This window comes from Ranitomeya imitator, chromosome 7 (genome assembly GCF_032444005.1).
Source record: "Ranitomeya imitator isolate aRanImi1 chromosome 7, aRanImi1.pri, whole genome shotgun sequence".
NCBI lineage: Eukaryota > Metazoa > Chordata > Amphibia > Anura > Dendrobatidae > Ranitomeya > Ranitomeya imitator.
Genome location: NC_091288.1, coordinates 194,288,475 through 194,300,293, shown reverse-complemented (window position 1 = coordinate 194,300,293; position 11,819 = coordinate 194,288,475). Strand labels below are relative to the sequence as shown.

Here is an 11,819-nt window from a genome sequence, read left to right as displayed (position 1 = left end):
GAGGAGGGAGGAGCCAGAGGCAGACATTTTGTTGAAAGTCTCCTGAAATGACAGTTCCAGTTCTCCATAGAACTTTATGAGCACCAACTGTCATCTGCTATCTCAGAGAGTGTGTAGTCACTGAAAACAGATTTTACTCATGAACTGATAAACCACCCCACACCATAAAATTGATAAAGGGATCCTACCCCTAACCCTAACCCTACCCCTAACCCTACCCCTAACCCTACCCTTAACCCTACCCCTAACCCTACCCCTAACCCTACCCCTAACCCTAACCCTACCCCTAACCCTACCCCTAACCCTAATCCCTTTAAGGGTAGGGTTAGGGTTAGGGGTAGGGTTAGGGGTAGGGTTAGGATCCCTTTAGGGTTAGGGCTAGGGTTAGGGTTAGGATCGCTTTAGGGTTAGGGTTAGGATCCCTACCCCTAACCCTACCCCTACCCCTAACCCTAGCTCTTTCTGTTTATAGTGGGTTTTTTACTTTATTTTGATGATTGGCAGCTGTCACACATTTATCTGCATGCGTTTAAAAAACGCAAACGCATGAAAAAACGCATGTAAACGCGTCAAAACGGCGCGTTTTTTTCACCACATGCAAAAACGCATGCGTCAAAAAAACGTAGCGTTTGCACGCGTTTACATGCATTTTTTCACCATGCGTTTTTTAAAAAAAACGCATGCGTTTTGAAACGCAAGTGTGAAACCAGCCTTACATAGACAGCAATGCATTTTTTTGCCGCAAAAAAAAAAAAAACGCAGCTAAAAATACTACATGTTGCATTTCTGCAACACAACGCATGCAGAAAAAACGCATGCGTTGCAAAAACGCGTCAAAATGCATACAAAAACGCATGCGTTTTTAATGTTAAATATAGGGGGAAAAACGCATGCATTTTTTTTTGCGTTTTTTACCGCAAAAACGCAAAAAAAAAAACCCGCAAATGTGAAACCACCCTTAGTGTTTAAAGGATGGATGGACATTTAAATGCAGGGGACTGAAGGGGTGGGTTATCAAGGATTTGGAAATGCTTTTAAAAAAAAAAAAGAAAATGGCCCAGTACTCACCCCTATGTGTGGAAACATCTCTACTGAGGCTGGTGATTATGTGGATGTACGGTATGTTGTCACAACAGCAAAACATGAAAAGTGGAGTAGCTTTGGGGGGTGGCATAATAATGTTGGTTGCCCTAAGCAAAAAAAAAAAACTGTTAGGGGAGCGAAATATCAAAAGGGAAATAAAAAGATTGCTTCACTATCAGTGAAGATCGTGAAGATCCATCCCACAAGAGTCAGACTTCTGGCATCTTTACTTTTTAAGGGGCATTAATATGGTAGTTTCTAAAGGGGGCAGTATTACTATGTTAGGTGGAGCAATATTCACACAGCTTTTTTTTGCCATGGATTTTGAAGAGAACCTGCTGTAAAATCCACATAAAAGCTCTGCAAATATTCTTTGATGTGGATTTGGAAGCAGAGCCTGTTCAAAATCCACAACAAGAAATCTTTTCTGATGTAGAATTTTATGGGTAAAAATTTCCATGCAGAAACAAAAATGCTGCTGCGAAAAAAAAATAAAAAGCTTATTTTTTTGTTAGAAAAAAAATTTGGTTTTGCATTTTTTAATGTGTTTTTTTTTCTGTAAAAAGCATTTTTTTTCTCTCCATTTCAAATGATTCAGTAATCAGATTTGAAGCGATTTTTCAAACAAAGGGAATCTGTCAGCAGTTTTTGTTATGTAATCCGTGAGCAGCTTGAAGTAGGGGCAGGGACCCTGATTCCATCAATGTGTCACTTACTGGGCTGCTTGGCTGCAGTTTTGATAAAATCCTTGTTTTCTCAGATGTAGCAGTGCTATGAATGCTGAGCTGTGTATAACCCCGCCCACACCACTGATTGGCTTTTTATGTACACTGTGCATTATCAGCAAGCTACCAATCATTGATGGGGCGGGGTTACACTGATTAGATGGACTGCAAGGCACAGGTCACCTAGTCCTGTAGTGATAATCTCTTGATGATAAAACACTGATTGAATTGAAACTACAGAACACAGCCTAATAAGTGACACATCGCTGGAATCAGGGTTTCCGTCCCTTAACATTATGCTGCAAATATTATGTCTGCTGACAGATTCCCTTTAAGAATTGACATGATGTTTACTTTTCCAAAAACATATGAGAAAAAATATCGCCACACGCAATATAAAGCTTATACAAATAGTGCACGAAGAGGTTTTTGATGTAAATTGCTCAAAAACCCATGGGAAAAAATTAATGTGACAGATAGCAGGGAACAATAGACTGTATTTATCTGCACATCTCATGTAAACGTGAACAGAAAATGAAACATTTCTAGTATGGCTTGTGACTAATAACACAAAAATGAATAAGAAACTAGTTCCTCCTTGGAGTGAAATGTCATAGTCTCACAGGACAGGGCAATGCAGTAACGGAAGCGGCAGATGTAAGTGACAATGAAAGGACGGCTGCAGCAGCTAACACTTAGAAATGGTTAAATATCAGAAATATGAAAAGATCATTTCTGGATTTTTTTTCTTCCTTATCGATGAGGACTTAAGATTAATTCCTGGGTGTCGCTTCCATCCTTAAAGCAGAGGTAAGAATTCTCCAACTTCAGGAGTAAATTTAGTAGCCACATTAATTGGCAGAGTTGAGATGTACAGATATTATATGACCTCAATATTAGGAATATTATGGGAATGTTTATTTTTTTGAGGGGGTGGTGGATCTCATGTAACAAATGTATATTGCAAATGGTGCAAATGCAAAATTATTATTTTTATTATTATTATTATTTATTTATTTATTTATATAGCACCATTAATTCCATGGTGCTGTACCTGAGAAAGTAAATTTATGGTGTAAATTGAAAATGTGTGCAGTTTCTTATTGCACTTTGCATATCAAATCCTCGTAGATATCGAGATATTTGCTTGCTGTTATTGAATGGAAACTTCCACTGTATATTTATGCAAGAAATCAATGTGTTCTGATCCCTACAAGAAAGACTGTAGCATGGTGGACGCTCTGTCTTGTGGAGTGAATTGCTGAGGAGCGAGTGGCGTCTTTGCATCCTGGACATTGATCTTTCTTTTTGTGATGATCACACGGGTTTGTTACAGTTATCAGATCTGTTTCTTGTAAACAAAAGCTGTGCACTTTTTCCTGTACTGATTCCTGTAGAATCTGCCTGGGTACTTTCCTCTCTCTGCATAATTCACAACATTCCCCCTGCAGAGGATCAGTGTACTTTTCTACCTATGTAGACTGATATATTTTGTGTAATTTTCCCTCCCTGTAGACTTGGATCCTTTCCTCCCTCTCCACACTCTGATGTACAATACCATGTACAAGAAACACTGTAGCATGGTGGAAGCTCTGTCTTGTGGAGTGAATTGCTGAGGAGCGAGTCTTTTTCATGGCGTCTTTGCATCCTGGACATTGATCTTTCTTTTTGTGATGATCACACGGGTTCGTTACAGTTATCAGATCTGTTTCTTGTAAAAAAAAGATGTGCACTTTTTCCTGTACTGATTAATGTAGAATATGCCTTGGTACTTTCCTCTCTCTAGATAATTCACAACATTCCCCTTGCAGAGGATCAGTGTACTTTCCCAACTATCTACACTGATATATTTTGTGTAATTTGCCCTCCCTGAAGACTTGGATCCTTTCCTCCCTCTCCACACTCTGATGTACAATACCATGTACAAGAAACACTGTAGCATGGTGGAAGCTCTGTTTTGTGTAGTGAATTGCTGAGGAGTTAGTCTTTTTCATGGCATCTTGGCATTCTGGATATTGATCTTTCTTTTTCTGATGATCTCACGGGTTCATTGCAGTTATCAGATCTGTTTCTTGTAAAAAGCTGTGCACTTTTTCTTGTACCGATTTCTGTAGCATCTGCCTGTGTTCTTTCCTCTCTCTACATAATTCACAACATTCCGCCTGGAAGAGAATCATTGTACTTTCCTACCTATCTTAACTGACATATTTTGTGTGATTTGCCCTCCCTGAAGACTTGGATGCTTTCCTCCCTCTCCACACTCCAATGTACAAAACCATCCCACACAATCCTTCCTCTCTGTTGTTATAATGGGTATCACTTCTGGTAAACATAAAGAGAAAAAGAAGAGACAAAAAAGAAACTGCTTCTGACGTTATTATAAACTGCACAGAACAGTATGATGCAATAATTTATTTTACTGGATTTTCGCAATCGGGTATTTATCGTCTCTATAGTCTCTCTCGAGTAGCAATATCGTTTATTGGGGGCTTTCTTCTGACACTATAGTAAATTGGTATAATCACATCTATAATGACCGATAATATAAATGATCATATAATTTGACCTTCTGAAAAAAATCTTTGCAAAACAAAGCAAGTTGTTGTTTTTTTTCTCATCCCTTAAAAAAATTATCAAAAATCTGTACGATTATTCTAGGTGTTTTTATTGTGCAAAAGTAGTAAAAAACAAATATATAAATTGGGTATAATTGTCTTCACACTGACCGGTAGAATACAATGTGATAGTTACCGCGCAGCATAGAGGGTTGTTTCCGTTCATCCAAAAAAAAAGATGCAAATTGCACAAAACATTATATGAATCCAAAAACAATGAGTTTAATAAGCCTCAGTCAGAAGGCTGGAAAATGTAAAAAACGGTAGCAATCAGATACAGAGATGAAAAATCTAAATTATTGGTGTGTTCTCATGATGGTGTTCTGTGGAGTGGTCTTCTTTTATGGGGGACACTGATACAGCACTATTTATGGGGGCATTCTGCTGAAACCTTTTATTGTTAACACGCTTGTTCTATTCATGAGCAACGCTCCTTAGGTAATGATTATGGGGGCATTGTATATTGTGAACACTCTTGCACTGTTCATGAGCAACATCAGTTTTTTTGTAAGTGGGGTGAAAAGTTTCTCCGCTTTCTCCATTATGTTAGTGGTTGAAAATCCGGCCGCTCTTGGATGTCATGATTTTTTTTTCATGGACGCGTACACTTGCATTGCCAATTTACAGATCAAAATTGGTCATGGCTCCAATTATTTGGGTGTACCTCTCGGACTGAGGAAAAAATTAGACACGTGCAAAGTCTCATAGAATATCATTGGTAAGAGCGCTATCTGTGAAAACCATCGAGTAACTCGGTCGTGTTCACAAGCCCTAAAGGTGGGTTTACACCACTCAACTTTTAACATTAAACAATCGCTGATCAGTTAATATTTACCGATCAGCCATCATCATTAGCGGCAAAGCCATGCCTAATGATCTGTAATAATTCATCATTATTAGTGGCAAAGCCACGCCTAATGATCTGTAATAATTCATCATTATTAGTGGCAAAGCCACGCCTAATGATCTGTAATAATTCACCATTATTAGTGGCAAAGCCACGCCTAATGATCTGCAGTAATTCATAATTATTAGTGGCAAAGCCACGCCTAATGATCTATAATAATTCATCATTATTATTGGCAAAGCCACGCCTAATGATCTGTAATAATTTATCATTATTAGTGGCAAAGCCATGCCTAATGATCTGCAGTAATTCATCATTATTAGTGTCAAAGCCACGCCTAATGATCTATAATAATTCATCATTATTAGTGGCAAAGCCACGCCTAATGATCTGCAGTAATTCATAATTATTAGTGGCAAAGCCACGCCTAATGATCTATAATAATTAATCATTATTATTGGCAAAGCCACGCCTAATGATCTGTAATAATTTATCATTATTAGTGGCAAAGCCATGCCTAATGATCTGCAGTAATTCATCATTATTAGTGTCAAAGCCACGCCTAATGATCTATAATAATTCATCATTATTAGTGGCAAAGCCACGCCTAAAGATCTGTAATAATTAATCATTATTAGTGTCAAAGCCATGCCTAATTATCTATAATAATTCATCATTATTGGTGGCAAAGCCACGCCTAATGATCTGTAATAATTCATCATTATTAGTGGCAAAGCCACGCCTAAAGATCTGTAATAATTAATCATTATTAGTGTCAAAGCCATGCCTAATGATCTATAATAATTCATCATTATTAGTGGCAAAGCCACGCCTAATGATCTTCAGTAATTCATAATTATTAGTGGCAAAGCCACGCCTAATGATCTATAATAATTCATCATTATTAGTGGCAAAGCCAAGCCTAATGATCTATAATAATTCATCATTATTAGTGGCAAAGCCACGCCTAATGATCTGTAATAATTCATCATTATTAGTGGCAAAGCCATGCCTAATGATCTGCAATAATTCATCATTATTAGTGGCAAAGCCACGCCTAATGATCTATAATAATTCATCATTATTAGTCATAATGCCACGCCTAATGATCTGTAATAATTCATCATTATTAGTGGCAAAGCCACGCCTAATGATCTGTAATAATTCATCATTATTAGTCGCAAAGCCACGCCTAATGATCTATAATAATTCATCACTATTAGTGGCAAAGACACGCCTAATGATCTATAATAATTCATCATTATTAGTCGTAAAGCCACGCCTAATGAGCTGTAATAATTCATCATTATTAGTGGCAAAGCCACGCCTAATGATCTGCAATAATTCATCATTATTAGTGGCAAAGCCACGCCTAATGATCTGTAATAACTCATCATTATTAGTGGCAAAGCCACGCCTAATGATCTGTAATAATTCATCATTATTAGTGGCAAAGCCACGCCTAATGATCTGCAATAATTCATCATTATTAGTGGCAAAGCCACGCCTAATGATCTATAATAATTCATCATTATTAGTCGTAAAGCCACGCCTAATGATCTGTAATAATTCATCATTATTAGTGGCAAAGCCACGCCTAATGATCTGCAATAATTCATCATTATTAGTGGCAAAGCCACGCCTAATGATCTGTAATAACTCATCATTATTAGTGGCAAAGCCACGCCTAATGATCTGTAATAATTCATCATTATTAGTGGCAAAGCCACGCCTAATGATCTGCAATAATTCATCATTATTAGTGGCAAAGCCACGCCTAATGATCTATAATAATTCATCATTATTAGTCGTAAAGCCACGCCTAATGATCTGTAATAGTTCATCATTATTAGTGGCAAAGCCACGCCTAATGATCTATAATAATTCATCATTATTAGTCACAAAGCCACGGCTAATGATCTGTAATAATTCATCATTATTAGTGGCAAAGCCACGCCTAAAGATCTGTAATAATTAATCATTATTAGTGTCAAAGCCATGCCTAATGATCTATAATAATTCATCATTATTAGTGGCAAAGCCACGCCTAATGATCTTCAGTAATTCATAATTATTAGTGGCAAAGCCACGCCTAATGATCTATAATAATTCATCATTATTAGTGGCAAAGCCAAGCCTAATGATCTATAATAATTCATCATTATTAGTGGCAAAGCCACGCCTAATGATCTGTAATAATTCATCATTATTAGTGGCAAAACCACGCCTAATGATCTGCAATAATTCATCATTATTAGTGGCAAAGCCATGCCTAATGATCAGCAATAATTCATCATTATTAGTGGCAAAGCCACGCCTAATGATCTATAATAATTCATCATTATTAGTCATAAAGCCACGCCTAATGATCTGTAATAATTCATCATTATTAGTGGCAAAGCCACGCCTAATGATCTGTAATAATTCATCATTATTAGTCGCAAAGCCACGCCTAATGATCTATAATAATTCATCACTATTAGTGGCAAAGACACGCCTAATGATCTATAATAATTCATCATTATTAGTCATAAAGCCATGCCTAATGATCTGTAATAATTCATCATTATTAGTGGCAAAGCCACGCCTAATGATCTGCAATAATTCATCATTATTAGTGGCAAAGCCACGCCTAATGATCTGTAATAACTCATCATTATTAGTGGCAAAGCCACGCCTAATGATCTGTAATAATTCATCATTATTAGTGGCAAAGCCACGCCTAATGATCTGCAATAATTCATCATTATTAGTGGCAAAGCCACGCCTAATGATCTATAATAATTCATCATTATTAGTCGTAAAGCCACGCCTAATGATCTGTAATAATTCATCATTATTAGTGGCAAAGCCACGCCTAATGATCTGCAATAATTCATCATTATTAGTGGCAAAGCCACGCCTAATGATCTGTAATAACTCATCATTATTAGTGGCAAAGCCACGCCTAATGATCTGTAATAATTCATCATTATTAGTGGCAAAGCCACGCCTAATGATCTGCAATAATTCATTATTATTAGTGGCAAAGCCACGCCTAATGATCTATAATAATTCATCATTATTAGTCGTAAAGCCACGCCTAATGATCTGTAATAATTCATCATTATTAGTGGCAAAGCCACGCCTAATGATCTATAATAATTCATCATTATTAGTCGCAAAGCCACGCCTAATGATCTGTAATAATTCATCATTATTAGTGGCAAAGCCACGCCTAATGATCTGTAATAATTCATCATTATTAGTGGCAAAGCCACGCCTGATGATTTGTTCAGCATACATAGGCTGCTATTGTTCTCGGCAGCCCAAGTCCTGTTTACACAGGGCGACGTGCTGTCAAGAACCACAATCTTTTGTGCAACAAAAAAGATCTTTTCACCTGATGAACAAAAGTTTTGCTCGTTTATTAGTCAGCCTGGATTGCAAGATTATCATGAAAAGAAGGAGTCATTTCTGATGAAGTGTTTGAAGGATAAGTATTAATTACTCTGAGCTCAGGGATTTTTTTTCTTGGCATTTTTCTCATTTTTTCCCCTCTCTTCTCTTTGTTCTCTTCTGTGATAACGTCCACAGAATTGGCCATCAATCTGACCCAAATTATTGTCCCCGGCAGCAGATGTGTCTTGGATTGGGCATGTTGGATGATTGAAGGACTGTGACCTTTATTAAGGACTCTCGTCTAATTGCTAAGAAAATGACTGATACCATGAACGTCGTCGGTTATTATCTTTACTCAGTTGTACATTAGCACTTTTATCACCCACAATTTTCTCAAATCGGAGCCGTCTGTATATTCCCCTCCCCCACTACCACATCCTTGCGAAAGACATTTGTCATACAATGTAGTTGTTCATCTGCGGAAAGTTTCAGATCGCAATCATTCCGTCTACACATGAAGTGACAGCACAGCTGAGCTCAGACAACCATCGCTCCCCTAGAGGACCGATCCGAGGAGACAATGGCCATCTAAATCAAGGTACTTCGTTATCATTGTCCAACCTCTCGTAAATAATGGTAATGATCATTTGCATAGAGTTCGTTAATAATTAATGACAATCACTTTAGAATATATATATATTTTTTTTTGCAACTTTTTTAATTTTTTGTATATTCACACTCGGGATTGTTTGGGTGGTAAAAACATTGGTGGTGGAATATTTTAATTTTTTTTACATTTTTTTAAAGGCTATCAAAAAGCATAACCGAAATGTTAGGTGTTTACAAAAAAAATTGACCCTAATGAGATTTTAATCACAATATTGTCATGCATGCAAAACTCTCTCCGATACTAAATTGTCCTCCTAAATGTTCTCATGTTCCTTGTACTTTGTGAGAAAACTATATGTATGTGTTTAGACTTTTAAGACATCTGAGACATTTTCTAATTAATAAAATAGCTCCAGGAGACATTTTTTATACCAAACATTGTTTAAAGGGAATCTGTCATCAGTTTTTGTGCTGCCCTATCTGAAAGCAGCATGATGTAGGGGCAGAGACCCTGATTCCAGTGATATATCACTTACTAGGCTGCTTGCTGCAGTTTTGATAAAATCGCAATTTAATCTGCTGCAGATCTAGCAGTTCTCTGAATACTGATATCTGTATAACTCCGCCCCGCCACTGATTGGCTGCTGTACATTGGGTACAGGCACAAAGCTGCCAATCAGTGGTGGAGGCGGGGTTATGCAGAGCTCATGAATATAGACTACTTTGCAGCAGGTTTCCCAGTCCTCTAGTGACAATCTCCTGCTAATAAAACAGGGATTTTATCAAAACGACAGCAAGCAGCCCAGTAAGTGACACATCGCTGGAATCAGGGTCTCTGCCCCCACATCATGCTACTTTCAGATTTGACGGACAAAACCTGTTGACAGAGTCCCTTTAAAAGTATCATACAAATTTATGGCATGTTTTCTACCATCTCATATGAAGGAAGCACAGGATCTATTATATTCAGAAAAATGTTAAATGTGGTGAGGCAGATTGTCTCAAAGAAAACTGTCCACGTCTTCCAAAGCAATCAGGAAAAGAGCAGCTTTCGATTAACCTAGAAGGTTGAGAAATGAAAGCTGAGCAGCGAATGGTAAAAATGAGCAACAAACACGGTGTTGTGTTAGGGTCATGTTCACATGATGCGATCTCGATGTATTTTTTTTAAAAGTGATTTTTCTTAATTTTCGGGAATTAAGAAATTGTGACAAAAAAAATGCAGCACTATTACATCATGTGAATATGCCCTTAGACAGTTTTGGTAAATGAGGCGCACATTAAAATGGTAAGGATTTTATTCAATTAAAATCTGCAGCAATTTAACTTAATCTTCTCCACATGCTGCGATTTTTTTATATTTTTTTTTCAGTTATTATTAAAAAAAATTTAAATCTGCAGCATGTCAATTTTTTTCAGATTTTATCCATTCATTTCAATGAGGATTTTAGAAGTAGAAATGCTGCGGATTTTAGTTTAGAAATTGACACATAAAATCCACATTAAATACATTTAAACACAAGTTTTCCAATACTGAGATAGGAGATGACAGTTGGTGCTCATAAAGTTCTATGGAGGGGGAGGAGCTAGCGGAATGCGCAGACATTCTGCTGCAAGTTCTCCTGAAACAACTGTTACAATTTAAAAAAAGTTTAAAATGCAACTGTCAATTCAGAGGAACTTGCAGCAGAATGTCTGTGTGTTCCTCTAGCTCCTCCCCCTCCATAGAACTTTATGAGCACCAACTGTCATCTCCTATCTCAGTATTGGGAAAATCTGTCTTCACTGAATACATAGTTTACAGAGTGAAAGATAAGTCCTGGAACAGAAGGACTTTCTGATAACATGTATTATAAAGTTTCTTATTTTCACATGAACTATTGATTTAAAAAAAAAAATAATTTAGATGATGGTTACACTTTAACCACTTCCACGCAGATGCAGGGTCTACATGCCCTTTATAGCAACCTGCGGTCTGTGGATACAGCGCTTGCAGGACCTCAATAAATTCCTCTATGAGGCCAGTCTCACACGTCCAGATAATTCCGGTACCAAAAAAATCGGTACCGGAGTTATCCGTGTCCGTGTGTCTGTGTGCCCGTGTGCCGACTGGGTACCACACGGAGCGTGCAGGAGACAGCGCTAGAGATAAGCGCTGTCCCCTGCATCTGGTGCTGAAGCCGCCATTCATATCTTCTCTCCCGCAGAGTTCGCTGGAAAGAAGATATGAAAAATCCTTTTTTTTTTTTTTCTTGTTTTAAATAAAGATCCCTGTCCCCACCCCCCTCCCACCCCCTGTGCGCTCCCCCGCTGGTAATAAAATACTCACCCGGCTCCCTCGCAGTGTCCTGTCCTCGCCGCAGCTTCTCCTGTATGAGCGGTCACGTGGTGCCGCCCATTACAGTCATGACTGTAATGGGCGGCACCACGTGACCGCTCATACAGGAGAAGCTGGCGCTGAGAGGACGCTGCGAGGGAGCTGGGTGAGTATTTTATTACCAGCGGGGGAGCGCACAGGGGGTGGGAGTGGGGTGAGGACAGGGATCTTTATTTAAAACA

General features: G+C 38.0%; 1 protein-coding gene across 2 annotated transcripts in view; it reads left to right on the top strand.

Annotated features, from left to right (window-relative positions):
- Positions 1 to 2,458: 2,458 nt before the first annotated feature.
- IL21R (interleukin 21 receptor) overlaps positions 2,459 to 11,819 on the top strand; it is a 32,794-nt gene continuing 23,433 nt past the window's right edge. The window contains exon 1 of one of the 2 annotated variants that reach the window (XM_069734308.1): positions 2,459 to 2,618. The gene's annotated coding sequence lies outside the window, so the exon portion shown is untranslated. Of the gene's footprint in view, positions 2,619 to 9,148; positions 9,250 to 11,819 lie in introns of those variants that run through there. The other variant, XM_069734307.1, reaches the window with a different exon arrangement.